General features: G+C 45.4%; 1 long non-coding RNA gene across 1 annotated transcript; it reads left to right on the plus strand.

The window, feature by feature from the left end:
* The first annotated feature begins 482 nt into the window (after nucleotides 1–482).
* LOC106559014 lies at nucleotides 483–6,217 on the plus strand. Its single transcript, XR_005361574.1, has 3 exons — nucleotides 483–588; nucleotides 922–994; nucleotides 5,958–6,217. It is a non-coding gene; the product is annotated as an uncharacterized LOC106559014 (long non-coding RNA).
* Nucleotides 6,218–23,185: the final 16,968 nt, after the last annotated feature.

Raw genomic sequence — 23,185 nt, forward strand, 5'->3', positions numbered from 1 at the left:
GGAGACAGGTGTGAAGTTTCAGGGGCCGGAGGGCTTGTCTGGCATACTATGCAAATTTGGCTCCGTTTTGCATCCCTCCCAGGAGCTACAACCAAATGGAGCCTGCTCTTACATCCTGTGTGTGTGTGTGTGTGTGTGTGTGTGTGTGTGTCAGAGAGAGAGAGAGAGAGAGAGAGAGAGAGAGGTGTTGGGAGGAGGGAACCGTGATGAAGGTGTGTGTATGTGTATATCGGGGCAGACAAAACCATCTATGTGTTTTGCAGATGATAATAAAGCAATTCCTAGGTAGTAAGGAAAGCTGTTCCCTTCTTCTGGTCTAAATTGTTCAGGAAAAAAGGAATGGATAAATCTCTCAGGGTAAGCTCTCTCGGAGGACGGTGTCTAATTTCCCTTTCACTTGATTAGCCTCTGAGTCTGCTCACCAAAGGCTACAGTGGCCAGAGTTTTGTTAGTCTCCTGCAGAAATGAAGGCTCCTTCGCTTGCTTGCAGGAGGCCGAGACCTCGGAGTGACTAGCTTCAGAGCCCAGAGTCACCGAAGAGGCTCCCCGGAGCAGCGCTGATGAATTCTTCTTACACAAAGACCAGAGGTTAGCCATAGTTGCAATTAGTGATTTGTGTTAATTGGCTTATCCCGGATTACATATACTCTATTTCTCTTCAGTAAGGGCACCGTGTGAAGGTGACCACATGCTAAAGATTTTTCAGGAACAGCTGCAATTTTACATGCTGTTTTCCCCCTCCTTATATTTTCCAAAGTACACTCATACTTGTCAAACCATATGTCCCATTTTTATGTTTTAAAAAATATGTTCCTTGTAACTATCAGATTATTTATTTTGCCATGGAAACACTTCTAGTCCCTGATAACCCAGAAACCAGAAGAAGAAGAAGAAAAGGCCTTACTTCTATTTACTTCACAGATTCGGCCCCAGCTCCACCCAAGCCTATCAATCCTGAGATTCCAGGCTGGAGGATTTCAATATAACTTGCCAGGTAATATCAGTTGCACTTTCTTTCTCTTCAATGAGCAAGACTGACCACACCGCTATTCATTCGTGCCTCTGATGATTCGGGTGTGCTTGCTTTTACTGGAATGCCCTTACATGCCAAGGAGGGGTTATTTGTGGCTCCCCACCGGCTAACACATGTTACCATTTGGGCTACGCAAGGGAATATGCGTAGCTCAGTGGAAACTCTTCCCCATGGTTTGGCTAATACCATACATTTGTGATGAAAATCACTGCATCTCACTGAAGAAGCAACATATTCTTCTTGGGGGCTTTCAGTAAAGATGGAGAATACATGTTGCGGATGAGAGGAGATATACCATATTGGCCTGGCCTGTGCCATCTGGGAACCTGAAGACTGTTGGCAGAAGGGTCTGCACAGACAGGCCTGCTGGTGTCTCACCAAGGGCTGACACAGTCACATCAGGGCTCACCTGGGGTTCACCTGTCAGTGCTCAATGTCTAGTTGAGTACTCGGCATTGAAGGCCCTCAGATACCACATAAAGGCCAAGTTCCAGGCACCCACATGGAGTGTAGACCACAGAGGCAGCAAAGGCCTTCTCCATCTTTACAGATAGAATTGACTGTGCAAGTGGTTACTTCCTGAGGTAAGGACATAGGTCTTGGGAAAGCCAGCAGAGACACGATTAGATCAATTCACTCCTCAGAAGCCTTCAGTGGTCCATCATCCACTCGAAACTCCTCGGCTCAGCATTCACAGCCCCAAATACTCTGATCCCCACACACTCTGGCGACACTGCCTCCCACTATCCTCACTCACTTGCTCCCTGGGAAGCAGTATGGAAGTATTCCTCATCCTCTGACATGTCCCGAGCACTCCTAGTCCCATAGAACTCTGCCTCCCTTCACGATTTCCTGTTAAAGTTCCTGTGTCTAGATCTGATACCGGGAGTGGGAGCAGGCCTGGCATGGGGAACAAGTTGGAAAGTGAATGTGAAAGAGTGGAAGATGGTGCCGGTAAGAAAAAAAAAGGTGCTACAGAACAATTTCATCCAGGTTCTGTTCTAAGCATTCCATATTTAGACTTTCCTTTAATATCTGGAGTGCTCACCATTCCTAAGTGAGTTGGTTTAGTGGGCTAGCATCATCCCCACTCCAAAATTGGGACGACCCTGAGCCCATAGTCTTTGCTTTTTGGCTTTTGGTTGACTTTTACTGTCCTTGGGAGAACCTACTAGTCCTGTCTGAGTTCCTCCTTGGAATGGAGATATGAGAGGGACAGGGGTTCTGCATGGACACCTAAGTGACCAGCCCCAATGCCATGCTTCCAGGCCCTGCTTAAGTCACACCAACTCTACCAGGAATTCTTGTTCTCCTCGGGAGGAATTAATTTCTCCCTTCCCTTAATCCCATAGCATTGTATTACTTGTGATAAAGTCTCTACTTTAATATGGCTTCTACTTGATCTCCTTGACTGAGAGCTCCATCAGGGCACGAACCCTATCTATTCAGGTTTGTATGTCCTGAGTATTGCTGGACACATAGGAGACCCTAACACATTAATTGAATTACTTGAATTTAACTAATTTGTACAGAGAGCTGGGAACGTTCTAGGTCATGTCATGTGATAGATCTTTGAACTCTGTCCCCAGAGATGGTTTGCGTATGTGTGTGCGTGCATGTGCACAAACTTGTAGGATGGAGGCCCCAGCTGGAAGAGGAATTTGGAACAAAACTTTATGGAGATAAAACCAACTATAGGGATGCCTGGGTGGCTCAGCAGTTGAGCATCTGCCTCCAGCTCATGGCGTGATCTGGAGGTCTGGGATTGAGTCCCACATCAGGCTCCTTGCAGCGAGCCTGCTTCTCTCTCTCTCTCTCTCTCTCTCTCTCTCTCTCTCTCTTTCTCTCATGAATAAATAAATAAAATAAAATAAAAAAACAGCTATGACTGGGCCACTTTTCAGGGAGCCTGGGGTTCTGCTTCTCGAGAAACTATTCCAGATTGAGGTATAAGCTTTTTCTTGATTCAGTTGTTGCTTTCCTCCTGGGGGCCTCAGAGTCTGATCACTCTTAGCACAGACAGAAACTTCTCAGGACCATCATGGTAAAGACTGGAGTTCTAGCTGAAGCTCCTTCTGGCACCCCCCCGCCTTCCCCCTGTGCTCTTGGCACATCTCTCCTGTGTCTCTTTCCCTATCAACTCGTCCCTAAGTCAAGTTTCTCCAAAGACTCCTGGGGCAACAGTACTGAAGGTCCACCGGCCTTTTGATGCCAAAGTGGGCTGTGGCTGCACAGTCTGCCTCTTCCTGGTGAGCTCTGGAGGGCTATGATAGCTCGAGTGTGCCATGGGGAAGGCTGTGAATGTGGACTCTGAGGGATCCTCCTTCATCTCTTGGGCACAATTGTCATGCATTTGACATCTCAAAAATGACATATCTTTATTGAAAACACTTGTATCAGGCACTGTGCTAAAATCTGGGGGGAATAGAGCTGAGATGCAGCCCCTGTTCTGGAGGACCCCTTAGGGGGAGACAGATGCACAGGCAAATAACTGTGGGACAATATAACAAGTGCAATAGTCAACGTGTGAATCAAGACACAAAAGAGGAAGGGTGACCGAACACAGGATGTTTGGTGTTGGAACTAAAATAAATGCATTGCGTGTCCAAAAACAGGGTAGCATTGATATGCAGTTAGAACCAGAAGAAGCATGTTGCTAGCATGGAAAGAGTTTATCTGCAGAAGTATTAACTGGGGAGCTGAAGAACGCCAAGTACTGAGTACGAAGTCAGGTTGAGCCCTGGCTGTGCTATCGAGGACCTGGGTTCGAACCTAACTCACCATGTCCCAGTTGTGAGCCTTGCACAAGTCCCTTATACCTTCTTCAGAACTTCAGTTACTACTTTCCTAATATGGGAACAATAATGCCCACTCTGCAGCATCCATATGGGAGTAAGATTAAGACATGGAAGGAAATGTCCTCTGGAGTCACCACAGTGATACACACATGATAGGTAGCATTTTTATATCATGGGAAGGGAGGGAAAAGAATAGAACCTTGAAGTGTGAGGCAGGTGGGTCCTGTAGACTGGGGTTCCACTGGGAGGAGTTTGTGATTAATGTGGATGCTGAAGTTTCCCAGACGCAATGAGCCTGCAGAGTGTACCGCGTAAACACATCATCCTTGCCTTGGTCTGGGGCGCTCAGAGTTTCCATGCTGTAGAGTTGGCAGTATGGCTGTTGACAGTTTAAGAATGGTTGCCTCTCTTGGAGATTGAGTAGCTGTTGAAAACTAAAGTACAATTTGATTTTTGCTGTCAGATAGAGTTAGACCAGGAGAAATTTTCTGTAAAACACATGTGCAGTTTGGGGATGATTTGTGATCATTGTGGCTTCAGGTTTTACATGTTTTGCACTTGCCATGTTGATGTACAAATTCAATTTCAGTTCTGACACTCAGAAGACACAGAGGCCTAATTGTGCGTCATACTCTTTATTAAACTTGTTTCCTGATGATGCCGAGAGCTTGGAGCTACTGATTTAAATGTGTTCAGGTATTACTGGTAACAATGAATGGAGATACATCCAAGGGGGTTACTTGCCTAGGGTACAAGCTTGCCCTCTGCAGAGCAGGGTGCGTGTGGGTTTGTTGTCAGGCAGAGGAACCCAGCATCCGAGCAGAACTGGGTGGCATGAGGCCCCAAGAGACCAAAGCCATAGAATAGGGGAAGAAAGTCTGAACTTTAAGCAAGTAGAGAAGCAAACAGAGGGTTATTGTACCTGAAGCTTACAATGAAATGAATCAAGAGGTTAAAAGGTGCTAAGATTCATTTTAAGTGTGAGCACAGAGTGTGACATGTGTAAAGGAAAGTAGAAGGGGGAAGGGAGGGGGGATTTAAGCTGTGGGGAACACAGGAAGCATGGGGGGCTTGCTCTCCTTTTAGAGCCACTGCACCTGCAGGGGTGGACCTGACTGCCTGGAATACGGGTGGAGGCGGATCTAGTTCTAGAGAGTGTTTGAAATTTCTCCAGGAGAAGTACATCCTTACACTCAGCATTAGTTCAGCCAATATTTCTTGAGCATCTATTATGCAGAAGTCATTATCCTAGACTTTTGGGATACATCAGTGATGAAGGAACCCCCAAATCCCTGCTGCTGTAAGTTAGCATTCTAATAGGGTATGAAGATAAAGGAAAATAAGTCATAAGCATAATAAACAACTAAAGTATGCAGTATGTTATAAAAGGACCAGTGCTGTGGAGGAAGAAAAGAGAGTTCAGGGTTTGGGGAGAGTATGGGAGTGGGCACGGGATGGGGCCAGATGAACTTTGCATTAGAAAACTAGGGGAAGCCTCTTTGAACAATGACTTGATGTAGTAGGGGAGTGAGCCAAGGAGCCTTCCGAGGAAATATTGGTCAGGTCTGAAAGAATAGCCAGGAGTAAGACTCAACTGGGCGATTTGGTAAGTAAAACATTTGGGCTGGAGGGGAGTGAGTGGGGAACCTGGATAGCAAATCAGTAAGAAATGAGGTCAGAGAAGCTGGGGAAGAGGACAAAGTGCTACAGGGCTTATAGGAAATTATAATAGGGATGTTGGCTTTTACTTTGAGGTCAAGCATTGACTAGTTGGAGCATTCTTTCTTAGGTACAAATGTCCCTAGGACAAATGTGTACCTTGGGTGACCAACTGCTAATTAGGAAAGCATTTGTCAAGGAATGTCCATCTTTGTTGATAGGATGGAACTAGAACTTTCAGAGCTTCCTCCCTGTGCTAAACTGATGAAGAGGAATGGAAAGGTAATCCTGGGATATCTAACCCAAACTCATCTAGCTCACTTGCATTCATATCTCTGGAATGAAAGCGTTGAAGTCCCATTTAGATTTCCTTTCATTATTGATCTGCATATGGCAGGGTGCCTGTTGATGGAATGTTGCCTCTGTAGTCCTCTTGCAACTGTGCTTCTCTCTCCCCTCCCTTTCAGGTTGGGAGGCACTGGAGCACTCCAAGAGGGACGGGGTGAAAAAGCGTGAGCACCAGAGGAAAGAACTGGCAACCAGCCTCTGGCAGTCCCAGGAGCCTAGCAGGTCAGCACCAATCGTGTCTTCCTCCCTCTACCCGAGATGATCTCCACACAGCCAAGGGGGAAGAGACAAAGACAAATAAAGGACTTTGGACCTGCTGTTTACTTTCAAGGTGTTGCATTTGGTAGCCTGTCAAAAGATAATTTCCTAGGAGGCTTGATCCAGGAGGACAGAAAATCAAACTTGGGGTTTGTGGGGGGATCTGGATGTCTGGGGGAGGGGGGCAATTGAATCCCCAAATGTTACTGGCTGGACAGCTCATTCTTAACCCAAGTCTGGAAAAATGTTTTTCTTTTCAAAAAATGTGTTGGAAGCCTCTTGCCTTGCTTATCTAATGTTGTTTTAAGGACAGAAAATGCCAACTACATGTGTGTCTTTAGGAAATTCTGGGAAATGAAATAGAATATTCCAAGTCAAACTTAATGGTTCCAAGTTGAGGCCAGGCATTCTCTTGGGAAATCACCTTGTTCATCTCTTTGAGATTAGGTAGGACTGAATCCCTCCCAAGCTGGAGGGTGTGAGAGCTGTGTGTGTGTGTGTGTGTGTGTGTGCACGTGAGCACACGCATCCGCAGGTATATAATAAAGCCATCTCCCAGACTTCCACAGGCTTCCTCACTGGGAAGACTTGCCTCTATCCAAACGAAGCTTCTTTTGCTCATAACCCCTAGTAAGCAGAGTTTCTAATGGAATAAATGCAAAGCAGTAGCTTCAACCTTCCTTCGGATGGGCCTGGCTTCATTATATGGAGTCGAGATAGACGATAGTCTACACACTATTATTTGAGACACTCCTAACCCCATGTATTTCCTCTGTGACCTATTACAGTGCCCCAAATATCATTACAAGCAATTCATTTCTTTGCTCATTGAAGCCTCATTAAGAGACAGGCTATTAAAATGTAAATATCTGCCAGATAGTAAGCTTCAGGTAATGCCTTTTTGCTCTGTTATGACAGCTAGTTTGGGCTGATGAGATTCTTTAGGGAAGAAGTCTTTGAAATCCTGCAGAGGTGGATTAGAATCTTGGTTCCACTATCTAAGAGCTGTGTGATTTCGGCAACTTCTACAGCATCTCTGTTTTCTCTTCTGAGAAATGGGGGAAAATAATCCTGGCCTTCACTTTTGCCTGAAGATGGAATGAAGAAATGAGAATAACACATTTTCCACAGTGCTTGAAACATAATAAATAAATAACATCAGTATTATGGTTAAGTGCTTTGGGATGGAATCTAGGATGATTGGGGGCAGGGTTACTGGGAGCAGTACCAAAGCTCCCAAGGAAGAAAAGACCTCCATCCTCCAAAACCTTTATTTTATTTCCTTGGCTGGCCCTCCCCAAGAGCCCCGTCTGGAAGGTGTATGCAGGAAAATGAATGAGTAGAGAAGGAAGGATTCAAGTTTTTGTTTCCTCCACGTCCCTCAATTACTGTTCCCTGAACATTACCATTTTTCCTCTCTCCTTACTTTATCATGATTTTCTTGACCTACTACCCAGAGAACACTGAAGAAAGAAACTTGGCTTTTAGCACGAGGATCCCATCACGTGGGCAACGGGGCAACCAGATGCCATTCTGAGTGCTGCATCAGAGTGGGTGAGACTTGGGCCTCATAGCCCTGGCACAGCCCAGACTCCATTGTGCCAAGGCTCATGCTGCGTGATCACGCTGCTTCCTCTTCTGAAGTCTGCTGTATCCACAGATTTAGGAACCAGCTTGATGGAAGAGAGTGGCCACTGGGGAGTTTTGGAGCATCAATCCGTGCATGCCATCTGTGGCTAGCTTTATATAGTGCAGGGGAAAGGGACAGATCGGGATAGAATGGTTGGCTTTGTTTGACTTCGATGGGAGGGAGGGGGGGCAGGAGGAGTGAGGATGCTAAAATTGCCTGGGAGTGGGAGATGATCATCCGTTCTCCCCCACTTTTTTCCTCCACTGTGTTGGAACCAAAGTAGCCTCCAGTTTCTCTGGAGAGGAAAGCAGAGGCAGTCACATCTGGCGATCTGATGGTCATAGGAGATAGCGATGTGGGCTTGAACTGGTGGATTGTGAGACAATATAAGAGGTTGCTGTTATTGCTGGATAATAGGGAGAAAGATAAGAGGCAGGATGCTACTGCTGGGGGTCATCAGGTCATCCCCTGTCTCCACAGGTATGAAACAAATCCAGATAGCTGGAGAACACTTGGGTGGAGATCTCTCTTCTTCATGTACTGCAGGAAAAAGGCTGCACTCTGCAGGGCTGTGTTTCAAGGGGATACGTTTACTCGATAATCTTAGGACCATTGGATCTCAGCTCTGCAAATGAAAGTATTAATTCTGTGCCACACAGGAGATAACTACTCTGCCTTTTTGGTCAAGAGATAACCCAAGATAAAGAGTTCCAGGAACATGCTTGAGATCTAGTGGGTAGAACTGAGCATTGCACCTGTCCTGAAATCCCAGCTCTTACATCTCCCTTTCTGAGTGGTTTTCTCCACCACTGGGAGTAGTAATCGCTCTCCCCTCTTCTTCAGGCCAACTGGATACTTCTGCCATCGTACAGGGTACGATGCCCTCCCTATTAGACTGTGAGACCTTTGAGGGCCATGTCTATTCTATTCATCATCATATCTTCTGTACCCTGCTCTGTGCCTGAAGGAAAACAAGTGATCTCATCTCAAACCTTCCCCAGGCTTGTAGGGTGGGGAGGGGAGTCCACGGCAGAGGGGCCCCTGGACTTCCATCAAAGTTTAGAGCAGCTCGTGCTAATGACATTTCAGCCTTTCGGGAACATTCTCTCTCTTTCAATAGATTCAGAGTCAGAACTGTTGTTGGTAAATGACCCAGTGAGGTTTCCCTGGAAGGTTATCTTGAAGTTGGAGGGTTCTCTTGGTCTCTACAAGAGAGCCTTCACCAGGATCAGTTTATTCTTTCAACTTTCTAACCCTACTTTGAAAAGAAAGGCTTCACATTAAAAACTTGATGGAAGGGGTTCCCATTCTCAGTCCCTGTTTCTAGAAAGGATGTTACTATTCTTTGAAATATTGCTTTCCTTATGTTTTTCTCCTTTCCAGAAGGATTAGTGAATCTCTAAGTCCTGGCATGTGCCTCATGTTTTAGTAGGTTTCCAAAAAAGATAATTATACTCAAAGTGCAGCAACATCTGTGAAGGTATTCGGTTTCTAGATCAGTATAGGTAAAATCATTCTCTCCTTCCCCATACTTGCTCCTTCTGGAACTATCAACTGGTGCGTCTCGTTGCAAGGAGACATGTGGTTCAATCCAGAAAGAGTAAATTATATCAGTTTGCAATGATGTGTCTTTGGGCCTTTCACAGGAACTCAAGGCTCAGTCAGTATGGAGTAAGAAGCTGGTGTTAGTATGAGGGGAACATGCTCTTAGCTTAGTGCCTTCACATATTACCCTGGTGATCTCGGGCAAGCCCCTTAACCTCTTTAGACCTCAATTTCCTTACCTGCAAGTACTGCGATAGCAAGTGCTAGAGCCACCTTGCAGCACAATTGGGGATTAAATTTACATGCTTCCCAGGGGCACCAGGGTGGCTCAGTTGGTTAAATGGCTGACTCTTGGTTTTGGGTCAGATCAAGATTTCAGGGTCCTGGGATTGAGCCCAGTGTTGGGCTTTGGGCTTCTGCTCCCTATCCCCCACTCTCTCTCTATCTCAAATAATTAAAAAAACATTTAAAAAACACTTGAAAAAGATTTAAATGCTTCCCATAAACCTGGTTAATGCTCCAACAGAGAGGGGACAGTGTGTTACTTAGGAGGCAGTGTGCAATGGTGTACCCTACATGGGTTTGGATTAATTCGTTCAGCCATAAGCTTGGATCCCAGCTCTCACCTATTTATTAGCTCTGGAAGCCAATGACCTTCCCTATGTTTCATTTTCTTTGGTTATTAAATGGGGATAATGATATAAATGTCTAAGAATTGGTGTGTGGGTGACTGGTGGTAGCACATGCCCTCCACCGATGTTTCTTTCAGGTACCATCCCATTTGTGCCTGTCACTTGAACTTGATTCCACTAACTCTTTAGATCATAACTCTTTCTGTTTGGTACAGACTAACCAGTTGTGGGTTTTGGGGATGCTTTATCAAAATCTACAGGGCATTCAAGTGAGTTCTTCCTATACTCTTTTAGAAAGCACATTCTAAAGCCCATTTCTTGGGCTCACTATTATTCCATAGGTCTAAATTCATAGACTTTACAAATCATAGGGATCTCAATTCAAATTCCTACAGAGGCCAGGAGACAACCTAAATGTGTGAACTGGCCCATGTAGCAGACACTAGGAATAATGAGGTCTACAGTATTCAATTGTCTCCATCTAAGGGCTTTCAAATTAAGATTTAAAAAAAATAAAAACAACTAGAAAAGTACTCTTCAAGACAAACTGCCTGATTTGGCTCAAAGGAGACTAGTTCGAGACTCATATTTTACCACTCTTCAGTTGTTTAGGTTAACCCTAATGTTGGAGGGGCTAGAGTGATTGGTACTCCTATACACCGCTGCTGGGCACACAATTTGGTATGACCATATCTTATAACACAGTGTGACATTATTCTGTAATTAAACATTCACTTTCTCTATCACTTTGCAACTGTAATGCTCCATATACCCAAGAGATACTTCTCTAGGGGGATACCAAGATGTATGTATAAGAATATTCAAAATTTAAAAAAAGGGGGGCTCCTGAGTGTCTCAGTTGGTTAAATGTCTGCCTTCTGCTCAGGTCATGTTCCCAGGGTCCTGAGATTGAGCTCCACATCCTGCTCTCTGCTCAGCGGGGAGCCTGCTTCTCCCGCTTCTCCCTCTCCCTCTAACTGCCACCCACCCTGCTTGTGCTCATGCCTCCCTCAAAAAAAATTCATAGTAACACTGTTCCATAACAAAACTGTAAACAACTCACGTACCCACTGATGGAGAAGTGGGTGAGTGAACTGTGATAAAGTTGGTCATATGTGGAATAATATCTGGCAGATAAGAGGGATAAACTACAGTTCTGGGCAATAATATGGATGAAACTTAAAAATATGATATTAAGTTTTTAAAAGGTAAGGCACACATAATTTATGTAGCATGATGCCAATTTTATATAGTTAAAAACTAAAACAAAACTATGCTTTTTAGAAATGCATCTAAAAGAAAGCAGATGGTTTCCTGTAGCATGGGGCTTGGGGTGTGGGATGGGGAGTGTATGGAACCAGAGAAGACTACAACACTGAGAGGTACAAGTTTCCGTGAAGGTTCTAATTTTTTTGTGTTGTCTGTGGGCACATGGCTGCTTCTTACATTATTTAAAGAAAAAACAAGACAAGATAAAATATTCTTTGTACCTTTTAGAATGGTGTCAGAAACAAATGAGTACTTTAATGGAAAAGTGCTTTGTAAACTCTAGCATACAACATAAACGTAAGGGGTTATTATGATAAAGAGATTGCTAACACTGATAACTCCTTGCTGCATTCCTGGGGCGTTATTATGGGTTATGCATTTGGAGGAGTGTGTGTCTGGGCAATTTGCAAGACCAGACTCACTCCTTCCAACTTCTTGCCATTTCCTCCCCTTCACTCTCTGTACTAGTGAGCATGCTCCCAGGGAACAGACACAGACACACAATCAACAAAAACAAAGGTCAAATTATAAAAGTAAATCTCACACATAATTGCACTTGCCCCTTCCCTACACACACACACACACACACACACACACACACACCTATGCTGTAATCCAGCTAGACATGACTTCTGGATCCTCTGTTATTTTGGGTTATTGATGACACTGTATTTCTCTAATAAAGCAGGTAATAATCACTTTCTGAACAATGATTGATTCTGCTCCCCTATTTTTTCTAGGTTGCAATTAAATAGCCATGCAAATAGTTATATATAATATTACTAAAGGAGAGATGACTACTTTAGGTGAGAGAGAGAAAGATGTTTGGTTACTCTCTATTAGGCATCTGTCTGCCATGTGCCAGGCACTGTACTTGGGGCTGGACATATGGTATGAAAGCAGCCAGCCTTTGGCCTAGGGGGAGCTCGCTGGCAGGTGGGCAATGGGATCACTCTAAAGGTGGTGAAACATCTTGGCTAAGGGGTCTCCTCGGTGTCCTGAAAAAGCACCGACAAAGGAGCCTTATCCAGCCTAAAGAGTGAGGGAAGGGAACCTAGAGGAGGTGAAAGCTAGCTATGAAGTAGGTGAAGTTGGAAAATTGAAAGGATGGACAGCAGGGGTGCCTGGGTGGCTCAGTCAATTAAGCAGCCAATTGTTGATTTCAGCTCAGGTCGTGATCTCAGGGTCCTGGGATGGAGTCGCACTCCAGGCTCTGTGCTCAGCAGAGTGTCTGCTTGAGATTCTCTCTCCCTCTGCCCCTCCTCTCCATTAAATAGATAGATAGATAGATAGATAGATAAATATTTTAAAAAAGAGAGAGAAAAGGTAGGGCAGGCAATGAACAATACATTGAGAACATAGAATACAAGAGTAAAGAGAGAGTATGGCTACTGGGGGCCAGTGGAAGCTCCTGATGGGTGGACTAGAGGGTGTGTGGTTGGGGGAGAAGGGAAGGGGTGAAGCCCGTGAGGAAGGCAGGAGCCAGTTAATGAAAGGCCAAGGCCTTTGGATTTTATCCTAAAGTCAATGGGGAGTCATTTAAGGATTTACCAGGGGAATGACATAAGCAGATTTAAGTTTTAGAAAAATCACCCTGGCAACAGTATTGAATTTTAGGGGAAGGGACCAGAGGCAGCAAGACCATTAGGCAATGGTTTCCCTATTCTTTCCAAAACATTGTCACTCCTTTGGGTCAGGGCAGGGGCCTAACCAAAAGATTCTGTGGGAAGTCATCTTTTATTCATTGCTTAAAATATCAGGTACGAGGCTGCCTGAGTAGCTGGGAGTAGAACAGTGAAGTTCTATTTCAAGTCTTCCTACTGCTTTGCTATCTTGACAAGTTCTTCCCTGGACCGCAGATTTCTCTTCCGTTATATAAGGAAAGGCATTTGCAATGCTTCTTTCTTCTGGAAGGAATACGATGGCAGTTGCTCCTGAAGGTGTCTGAGTTTGTTAGAAAATGGAACCACCCACATGCCATTTATTATTCCTATTTTGGAGAAACATTCAACGTTGCACTCAGGAAAGGAGGACTTCTAGGTATGCTTTCTTTCTCCAAGCCGGGTCACCAAATTCTCTTCCTGCCTCTCCTGATGGCCTCTGCTTCTGGCTCTGAGAACCGTGGGTCCCCAGGGCTTTGTGAAGTCGTGTCTCTTCTTTTTAATAAGATTCATGGTTAATTAACAAATCTTTGGCCTTACTAATAAAACAAGTTTGGGAAGAGATCATTCTGCTTCATGACTCCCTAGGACATCAATGAGGGGACAACAGCTTGAATTGGCTCTTTGGGTCACTTTCTGATGTTTGAAAATAGCCCCTTCCTGTGATCTTTGGCCCAAATGCTGGATTTCTTGAGGTTGGTCTCATTTACAGTGGCTGTGGTATCCACAAATTTTCCTAGTCCAAGAGGACTCCCTGGTCACATCCAAGCCCACCAGCTGTGGTGGTAACCTTGGAAACCAGACACCTCAGGGTGCTTCCCCAAATGATAAGATGTGGCACAAACTCCCATCTCTCTGGCATAGTTTAGACCACTTTTCCATGGAAGCAGGAGCATAGACAAGTGGACGCGGGATCATCTTGGTAGCCTAAGGATCCTTGTGTTGAATTCTTTGGAGTCAAAATAATAGCATGATTGGCACAGAAGGTTGGTTTTCAGAGAAAACATATCTAATATTTAAGGAGTCATAACCATGTGCCAGGCACTGTTTTTGAGCAATTTACATCTATTAACTCATTCAATCCTCATAATAACCCTATGATAATCGGCACTTTACAAAGAGGTGATAAATGACTTGTCCAAGGCTCTTCAGCCAGGACACGGAGGACTTGGGCATAAGCTTCCTTCCCGTTCTACATTCTTCACCTTGGCATGAAATTGTCTCCTGTATAGACTCACAGGCCCAGGATTTTGAAATGACCTCAAGTGATCACATGCTCCAGTCCCTATCTCTAGGCAATTGAGGTTTTGTCATATGTTTTCTACTTACAAAGCAACGAAGGCCCAAGGGGTTAAGTAACTTGTCAAAACATGGAGATATTAAATACTTGGAGGGAAGGGAGTCCCCCTTAAAGGGTCAGAGGAGCGCCACTCCTTGCTGGTTCTTTCTCTTTTATCACATGCCAAGCAAAACATGCACTCCCATTCCTTCTTCAGCAATTCTGCTTTTCTTCCCACCCAGGAGTCGGCTTCATTTCCCCTGATTCTCCCAAGCAGGCCACTCAGACCCAGCTCTGGGTTTATATTTGTTTTTTAAAAAGGTTTTTAGAGCCCCACCTGCCCCTCTTTATGACTTATCGACTCTAAAAGTCCTCCGAAGAGGACTTGGCCAAGGATTCCCTCTGTCCCACGACGAGGCCCCCGTGAGGCAGCAGCCCGGCCCCCGAGTGCCAGGGTCTTGTGGGAGGACCTGCTTGCGTGATGGACTGGAGGTGCCAGGCACTGAAGGAAACTGAGTTCCTGAAAACTGTTTCAGTCAAATTTTTACCACCCACCCTTCTATTTTTGCTGCAAATCAGAGGCAAGTTTAGACATCCAGGATCTAGATGAAGTTATTTTTTCTTTCTCTTCATTCAAGGCAGGTAAGGCATATCCTTTCCATCTAAAGACAATGGCAAACCAGCTTCTGCTCTTCATTCTCTTTCCCAATTAAACTCCAGCTATCCTTCACACACACACACACACACACACACACACACACACACACACACACAGAGTGTGTGTGCCCATCCTGATCTTATGGCTCATATCCCTCTCGGATGGGATAAGGTCAGTCTACAATTGCTGGCAAGGCCATCTTCCAACTTTCTGTGTCCAGCACTTTGCGTCGTTGTCTCCCTCCAGGTACTACTCTCTTGTCAAAGCTACTCCAGAAGCTGATTGTGCCAGGAGGCCTCAGGTCCAGGGGAGGGGTCATCCATGCTCCTGGCTCTCTGTCCTTCCTCTTGTGATCTGTCAGGGTCCTCAGCACAAGAGAAGAGCAGGAGAAACTCAGACTGGTTACCTGTGCTTCACACTCAGGGATATCTCTGTTCTATGAAGCAAAACCGAATTCACAAAACCAAGCTTGTGTTCCTATGGCATTACTCAATCCCATACCCAACCCGTTAGTGGGTCCTACCTCCAGAATAACTCTTGAATCCACTTGCCTTTTTTCCAGCCCCCCCACCCCGCCGCCCAGTCCCCACCTTAATCCAAGTGACCATCATTTCCTGCTTGGACAACTGCCGTAGTCTTCTAGTTGGTCTTCCTGCCACCATCTGGAACCCCTATGATTCATTCTCCACCCTGTAGCAAAGTGAGCTTTTTCAAAAAACAAATCAAATCAGTCCTTTGCTTCAAAAGCTTCACTTGCTCTTAAATAAAACCCACCTCCTTAGCATGGGGCATCAAACTCTGTGCGATCTGACCCTACCCTAGCCTCTTCTCGCATGTATCCCATCCCGTATGCTCCTCTCATTATGCACCAACCGTGGCGGCCTCCAGTTGGGTCCTGGCACAGGCCAGGCTTGCTACTTTCTGTCCCAGAGGCCTTTGTGCTTGCTCTCCCTGCTTCCTAGTGCTGCCATACCCATGCTCGTAACATGGATTCCCGTTTATCCTTTTGGTCTCAGATCCAACATCATTTCACACTAGAAATCTTCCCTAATGACCAGGTCTACGCTGGTTGCATCTTGGGCTTCTATCTATCAGATCATTCTGTGTGTGCCCTTCATAACATGTGTGCCCACCTAGAATTGTCTTGTTTAGCTATTGGTTTATCTATCGTTATCAGGCCCTGTGATCATTTTCTGTATTTAGAAATAAGGTTAAGAAAGGCAGGGCCAATGTTTATTTGTTTCCCCGCTAAATCCCTTAGGTGTAGAGCTTAAGCATTCACTAAATATTTGTTGAATGAATGAATGAATGAATCATTTTGACTCTGGACAAATCGAAGTTCTCAAGTTTTGGAGCATCTTTTACACTTTGGGTCATCTATTACACAAGCCAAAAGTTTCACATAGTCTTCTGCACATGGGGACGTGTGTGTGTGTGTGTGTGTGTGCGTGCGCGTGTGTGTGTGAAGTTCTATAGAGTCTGGAGATGCACTTGCTCCAGTGTCTGCCCAGGCACCTCTGTCATTGCCCCCAGGCACCTCACCACCTCCCTCACCTGTGGACTTGATTTCCTGCTTGATAACACTCCTTACAGGAAAAATGAATTTGTTTCTGACTCCGGCAATGAGCATGATTAATGTGTTCTCCTTTGAGTTCAAGACCTCAATTTAAATCCTTTCCTGTTCAACTCGATCAGGAAAGGTTGCATTCTGGATCTGTGCAGAAACAAATCCCTGCACTCACAAAGAGTCAATTATTTCTTGTGCCTTGAGGTCTGCCAACTGAATGGAGCATCCCCGTGCAGTGTGGGATCTGAGTCCACACAGGCGGAGGAGACCTTGAATTTGCTCTTCTTTCCCATTGCCATGGACATCAAATAGATTTTTTTCCTCCTGTCACAACTTGTTCTTAGGTTGTGACTTCTTCTTCAGGCTGTCCCTTAGAGTTTGTTGGCATTCATAGCTGACTCAGATAGTATGCATCTGGGTCATAAAATACGTGAAATTCAGGGAACTCATAGATGTCCTAGGACATTCCAGTGACGTGGGAGCTCAGAGGCTTAGTTCAATCTCCTAATTTGTACTCGTGTTTTAGGCTGGAGTTAGGCTGCCTGTGTTTAAATCCCAGAAATGAACTCTTGGGAAAATGGCTTATTTCTCTGAAACTCTGTTTCGTCCTCTGTAAGATGGGAATGGTGATAATAATCACCTCATAAGGTCATCACTAAGATTAAGTGAGATAATATGGCTCGGAGAAAGCTCTTAACATCTTTAGCTATTCTTGCCATGGCAATGGAAGAGGACACAGAAGCAAAAGTCCCCAAAAGTCAATCCATTAATGGGAGTCATGACTGTTAGAAAATAAGGCCCTTTGAAGCAGAAATAGTCCGTCTTATCATTTCTTCACTTTGGTTCCAACATGTGAAAAATGGATATAAAAGCATTACCCACCTCAGTAGGTTGTTCTCAGATTTAAGGTATCTGATAAATACGAACTACTTGGGATGGTACTCAACACACATTAATCACTAAATAGTAGTAGTAGTAGTAGTAGTAGTAGCAGCATTATTGGTCTATCATATTTGTTGCTTTTTTATTACTTTAATAGTTATTTTAGATTTTCTAGAACTTAGTACAGGGCTTAGAATCTGGTAGCCTCTCAATAAATTTGTAATGAATGAGTCTCTGAACCAGGAGAAGCCATGCCTCGTGGCCACCAGTTCCATGGCCTTTTCTCCAGATCACACGGCCTCAGGCCTTCCAAAATGGTGCTATTCCCGTGGTGGAGTTAGCTTAACTCAGGTTTAAAATATTAATTAGCACCCCCGAACTTCCCAGGCATTTTCCCTGCAACTGTTCTGTAGCTCAAAATCAAGCCTTTGCCTTTGAGATAGACCACTGTCAGCTTCCGGGGGCAGACTACATTGGTGGCCACCTACCTTATCAACTGCCTGCTGCCTTCTGGCTACTTCCAGTAAATATGATTCGCTCTCCGTTCCCTTTTGTGCATTTGGTCAGCACTCTTGGTTAATTCTGACCCATAATTGTCCAAACTCCTGTCTCCTTTCTGTCTTTTATTTTTACCTCCCCCTGGCTAATTCCGTAGCCGCATGTGCTCTGTGCTTCATCTCTCCCTTGGGTCCTGCTAGACGGGGGCGTTGTTGCTCTGTCTGGGCTCTTCTAGCTAGCTCTGACCAGACCCTAGCCTTCTCAGTCACTCTCCTGGACCCCTGTTGTCTCCTCCGTGTGCCCTTATTTCTCTGACCGTGCACCCGTTGGCGTCATAATTCCACCCCTGGGCATCACTCACTCTCCTGACCCAAGCCCTTCCTACCCCCACAAGCCTAAATATCACTTTCCTCCCAAATTCACAATATGCCATGTGCACAGAAAAAGGCAATCCCCATCTGGCTCTGGGAAGTTTTTAGAGATTTTCACTTAAAATATTTAATTGCTTAAAATCCCATAATTCACAGTCACTTTGGAGAGGGGGAGAGCTTTTGCTATTTGGATCTTTCCGTCTTTTATCTTCCACTCTTGCTATTCCAAGTGTGCTCGGAGGACCAGCAACAGTGACGTCTTCTCAGAGCTTGTTAGAATCGCAGAATCTCAGGCCCCACTCCAGACTTACTGAATTGGAAACTGCCTTCCAACAAGACCTCCTCGATTGAGTTGTCTCCATGTTAAAGTTTGCAAAGTGCAACCACCTTTCTCAAACGTCATGGTGAAGGAGATTCCCCAGGGTTCTTGTCAAAATGCAAATTGCGGGGTTCTACAACCAGAGAGTTGACTCAGTGGGTCTGAGAGGGCACCCAGAAACTTGCCTTTTGTCACACACCCTGCAGGTGGCTTTGATCCAGCTGAAGACTACACTTTGGGAAATGCTGCCCGCGTCTAAAAGCATCCTGGGTCTCATGTCTAGCTTTTCGAATGTTGTGAGCAAAGGGTAGGCATTCACTTAAATCTTTATTGCATCAAATTGAATGTCTCTTGTTTATCCTTGCTTTTTTTCTGGACTGAAAAAGGGGATCTGAAGGCAATCATTTTAGTACTCTGGCTGCTGGTTGAGTATATTAATCCTGTGTACCTCGATTAAGGAGCTAAATTCCTGGGGCTTCCCTGAGATCTTTATTAAACCCCTATTTTTGCATGGGTTCATTGTTCTGCTGAGTTCTCCAGTTTCCTGCCAGGTAGATAATGATATCAAATAATCTGACCAGCGCCCTACCTGGTTTTTCCAAAAGCCTACCTCAAAGCTTGTGGGTGTGAAGGAGCTTCTCCCAGACTCAGGGTGTGTGTGGCGGAGAGACTCCAGGGCGGCCCCGTGATCCCTGCCTCCTGGTATTCACAGCCTTGAATGAGTCCCTCAGCTCCAGGGCGGGTGGAACCTGTCACTGCCTGCTAACCCGCAGAATGCGGCACGAGTGCTGGGCTACCCCCTGTGTAATAACCAAGCACATAACGTGATGACGTTACATTACATGAGACTCCATCTCCGTATTGACTCTAGACGCTCTCCTTGCTGACAATGAATAAAGTGGGTCATGTTGAGGAAGGCCTCGTGACGAGACCTTGTGGGTGGCCTTTAGGAATCCCAGCATAAAATAGTTGTGCAGATACGAAGGCTGCCCAAACCAGGTGAGCTGGGAAGCAGATTCTTCCTTGGCTGACTTCTGGGTGAGAGGCCAGCCCTGGCCAATGCCACCATGACTGTCACCATGCCAGACCTTAAGTCAAGGACCCAGCCTGGTCAGCCTTGGATTCCTGTGAGACGGCAGTGCATGTTGTTTCAGCTTACAGGTTCGTGGTAACTGGTTCCACAGCCCTGCAGGAGGAATACTCTGGTAATGCCCACTAAGTTGACCTGCAAGAAGACAGCTCAGTTGGTTGGATTAGCAGGAAATGGTAACCAGTAGGCGTGAGGGTGGCAGCAAGAGGGTGGCCTGTACCTGGTTTTCGACTTCATAGTTCTCAGCAAATGAGTGAGATTGCAGTGGTCCTTTGAGAGTTTCCCTTCCCTTCCCTTCCCCAGGGGCTATTTTGTCTGTCCTTCCACAGTGCCTCAGTTTCCACCCCTAACCGTAATCAAACGTGACGTTTCCACTTGGGTTAATAGAACCAAGGTGACAAGTGATGCATGACAACATTTAATTAATACCCATAACCTGTTTAAAGACTGGGATAAAAACTGCTATATAAGTGAAAAGTGGTTTTTTTTTTCAATTAATTTTTTCGCGTGGCACACATCATTTCTCTAAGCCTGTCAGATGTGTTAGCTTTCTTCTGAAATCTGCTGATTCAGGCTTTCTTGGGAAACCAAACAAAAGGAGATACACAGAGATGTAAATGCATTTCCCATACACCAAATAAATAGAGTTTAGAGCAAAAAGGTTATCTTTCTTAACCCCGTGAAGACCGCACCAGATGCAATCTCCCCCTGGCTCGGGATGCCAGACCCTTGCTCCTGTGTGTTTGTGTATGAGAGCAATCTTGATCAATAATTCATTGTGAAATGCTTCCTCTTTCTTGGTACTCCCCTTGCACATCCTTTCAAGAACACTCCAGTCACTGTGGTATGTATATTTAATTGGTTCCAAGACAAGACTTGTTCACCTTGAAAGCAAGTGGCTTTCAGAAGTGAAGGTCAGAGGATAGGGAGCAGAGTAGGGTCTGTCTTCAGCTCTGCTTAGATTTGCCAGAAAGGAAAGGATGGATGCCGCATGCGGCGCCTCTCTGGTAGGACTCTGGAGCTGTGACCTGGCTTGACAAAAAAATAAATTTGGAATCTGCTTTTCAAGTGGAAAAGGTTAAGTGCTGCATAATGCCAGGTGAAAGGCTTTGTCGTGGGCATTTTAGGCTGGGGCATAGCTTGCTTCTCTCCAATCTTTTGTCATCATGTCCCCTGCTGATGAAGAAGACTGTCTGAGTGGGTCCCGTCTCCTCCCCGCCCCTCACTAGAATGCTCTGCAACGAGAAGGGGAGACAAGAACTTGAAAACCCAAGTTCTCCAAAAGTGGTTTTATGACTCCCATAGTCAGCCTAGGACTCTGAGGTGGTGTTTTACATTATGGGTTGCGTTTTAATGATACACAGGCACAAGGGGGGCGGGGAGTAGCTGGAAGATTTGGGGAAGAGGCTGCTGGAGAGAGTGAACCACTGACACATTCCTCCGCATCCTCGCCCTCCTGATAAATGTTTCCCAGTTGCATCCATCACCCACTTCTAGCCCAGACTCCTACTGTATCCCATCCCAAGAGGCAAAGTGAACTCTGTTCTGGCAACGTCCACCACTGCAAAGGCACTCAGAGCCCCCATTCCTCGCTTTCAGACTCAGAGTTGCCGTTGAAATAAAGCAAACATTAAAGGCAACGCAATGCAACCACACTTCCCAGGCTCAGGTATATTTCTGCCCATGTCACTGCTGGAGTCTTCCAAGGCCTTGGTCCCAGCCCAAGCCCCCTGCATGCGTAGGCTCCTGGAAGGCTGTATGTGGGATGAGAGACAAGGAGATGTCAGGGTAAAAGAGAAAACCTCGGTACGAGAAGGCCCCGTGGAAACTGTGGTCTGCTGATACAGTAGCTTCGTTCCGTTCACAAAATGATGCAGCTCAGAGAAGAAGGAAAGGCAAGATGTCATTGACTCTTTTCCTCTCCATCTTTCAGGTTAGAAAACTGAGTCTCGTTTCCCCACCTTTAAATGTTTCCTTCTATAATGTAAGAATCCGCACCATAAGACATTTTGCAGGTTTTCTCCAAGAGTAATCAAGCAGGTATTTAATGAGCATGATTTGCTTATTTCAAATTCCACTAGACGATTTATAAGAAAAGAGGCATGTGGTGGGGTGCACTCCCTGGAATCCAGGTCCTGCCCCCAGGGCTGGGAATGTTGGGGAGAGTCACACCCAGGAAATAGGACAGCGTAAGACAGAATGGAATGGAAACCAGGAAGATGCTATAGTTTCTTACTGTGATTATCTTAGATGTTCAAGGTGCCGAAGAGTAAGACAGACGCCACAGTTAGCTAAGTCTTGTGGAGAACAGAGGATGGAAGACAGACACAGGTTAATTCCCAAACCAATCGCTGGGATGGAGCTCCTGGCTTCCCGGGGCTATTTTTTCTTCTGTATTCTCCTCCTGCATTTTGTCTTTGCTGCTTTCGTTCTGTGCTTCCAAACACAAAGTTGTCAGTTGTCAGTAATTTGGGGCAAATGGCTCCTGTCTGAGCATTTTTTTTCCCACCTATGAAAATGAGAACATCAACCAGTCTTCCAACTCCAATAGGGTACACGTCTCAAAAAGCAAAACCAGGTCCAAAAGAAAGGAGAGCCACCAGTGCAACTCTAGAAAGCATACTTCTCCCAAACATTGGATGAGTCCCCTCCCCTTCCCTCTCACTTCAGCCCTTTCCTGCCCCACACACCCTCTCCGGATGGTAAGTAAAGCTTGGCTGGGCTTTCTAAGGTCCACAGAGGTGTTGTGAGCCTAAGGTCTACAGGGAACTCAGGATTAACACAAACTCTCTCTCTGAATTTGTCTCTGTCACTAACTCTCTTTGTGGCTCCTGGCAAGTCATTGAATGACACCCTCTGGTCTCCGATCCTTCTGGAGGCCAGATGACTCTCAGTTCCCCAGCCTTAGAGCTTTGCCAGCCTTCCCTTTGTTACTGAAAATCAGCACAGCCCTCCATTTCTGCCTAACTGCAGAACGTCGAGCCCCCTACCAGCTTGTCCCCTCCACATTTTTGAAGGGAGGCTTGTCTGAGGAATGCTCATGTGTTCCACAGACCCATCCTCTTTGGTCCTCATCATCGGCACAGCTATCTTGCTCTGGATCTCTGCTGTGTGGATTGTCCTTACCATCTTGTAACTGGTTTGTTTCCCCAGACTGCTCTCTCTCAGGTTGACATGTAGAGCAAAACTGAGGTTTGAGGGCAACAGAAGGAAATTCCAGTTTAGAATAGAAAATTTTAAAATAGGATACTAAGCAACTTGGGGTCTATTGCTTATAGCATAGGAGTCTTATTCTGGAGCTCTCGAGGGCACACACTCTCTGTCTCTCTGTCTCTCTCCCATGTTATTGGGGTTAAGTACTTGCCTCCCACATGAGTATCTTTGTTCACATTCTCTATTGGAGTCCAGGCCCTTCAGAGTTCTCTGAGGTTTCAAGGGGTGGGGAGAACAAATAAGAAATTGATTTCTTCATCACTGGCCCCCTGAAACACAGTACTAATTTCCAGAAATAAAGATCCATCCACAGTGAAAGCAGAGGCTGACTTTTGCAGAACAGATGAACTTCCCTTGTTTCAAGCGTCTCTGTTGGCTATATATATATATATATATATATATAACCAAAAGTTTCATAAGGTGTCTACCTCCTATCGACAAAGAGCTCTCAGACCCCATATATGAATATGTAAAT

Source organism: Canis lupus, chromosome 7 (assembly GCF_011100685.1).
Source record: "Canis lupus familiaris isolate Mischka breed German Shepherd chromosome 7, alternate assembly UU_Cfam_GSD_1.0, whole genome shotgun sequence".
NCBI classification, from domain to species: Eukaryota; Metazoa; Chordata; class Mammalia; order Carnivora; family Canidae; genus Canis; species Canis lupus.